Genomic DNA, 1,228 nt, shown 5'->3' on the forward strand with positions numbered 1-1,228 from the left:
GATTCACGTCCTCCTCCTCCCTTGTAGGTTTGGCCATGATGGTCAAATCAATGGCCTTGCACTCTCTCTTTAGATTTTCTTCTGTATTGCTTGGGAAAGTACTAGGAGGAGTTTCAGTGACCCTTTTACTCAACTGGCCCATTTGTGCCTCCAAATTTCTAATGGAGGACCTTATTTCATTCATGAAACTCACAGTGGCCTTAGATAGATCAGAGACTATATTTGCTAAGCTAGATGGGTTCTGCTCAGAATTCTCTGTCTGTTGTTGAGTGGATGATGGAAAAGGTTTGCTATTGCTAAACCTATTTCTTCCACCATTATTAAAGCCTTGTTGAGGCTTTTGTTGATCCTTCCATGAGAAATTTGGATGATTTTTCCATGAGGGATTATAGGTGTTTCCATAGAGTTCACCCATGTAATTCACCTCTGCTATTGCAGGGTTCTCAGGATCATAAGCTTCTTCTTCAGAAGATGCCTCTTTAGTACTGTTGGATGATTCCTTCAATCCATTCAGACTCTGAGAGATCATATTGACTTGCTGAGTCAATATTTTATTCTGAGCCAATATGGCATTCAGAGTATCAATTTCAAGAACTCCCTTCCTCTGAGGCGTCCCATTACTCACAGGATTCCTTTCAGAAGTGTACATGAACTGGTTATTTGCAACCATGTCAATGAGTTCCTGAGCTTCTACAGGCATTTTCTTTAGGTGAATGGATCCACCTATAGAATGGTCCAATGACATTTTAGATAATTCAGACAGACCATCATAGAATATATCCAGGATGGTCCATTCTGAAAACATGTCAGAAGGACACTTTTTGGTCAGTTCCTTGTATCTCTCCCAAGCTTCATAGAGGGATTCACCTTCTTTTTATCTGAAGGTTTGAACATTCACTCTAAGCTTACTAAGCTTTTGAGGAGGAAAAAACTTGGCTAAGAAAGCCGTGACCAGCTTATCCCAAGAGTTCAGGCTATCCTTAGGTTGAGAGTCTAACCATATTCTAGCTCTGTCTCTTACAGCAAACGGGAAAAGCATAAGTCTGTAGACCTCGGGATCAACCCCATTGGTCTTAGCAGTATCACAGATCTGCAAGAATTCAGTTAAGAACTGAAAAGGATCTTCGGATGGAAGTCCATAAAACTTGTAATTTTCTGTTGCATCAGAGAAACTAATTGAGGTTTCAGCTCAAAATTGTTTGCTCCAATGGCAGGGATTGAGATGCTT

At 40.6% G+C, this 1,228-nt stretch overlaps 1 non-coding gene across 1 annotated transcript; it reads left to right on the forward strand.

Annotated features, from left to right (window-relative positions):
- Positions 1-803: 803 nt before the first annotated feature.
- LOC112739104 (small nucleolar RNA R71) lies at positions 804-907 on the forward strand. Its single transcript, XR_003170044.1, has one exon. It is a non-coding gene; the product is annotated as a small nucleolar RNA R71 (small nucleolar RNA).
- Positions 908-1,228: the final 321 nt, after the last annotated feature.

This window comes from Arachis hypogaea, chromosome 13 (assembly GCF_003086295.3).
Source record: "Arachis hypogaea cultivar Tifrunner chromosome 13, arahy.Tifrunner.gnm2.J5K5, whole genome shotgun sequence".
In the NCBI taxonomy this organism is placed as follows: Eukaryota; Viridiplantae; Streptophyta; class Magnoliopsida; order Fabales; family Fabaceae; genus Arachis; species Arachis hypogaea.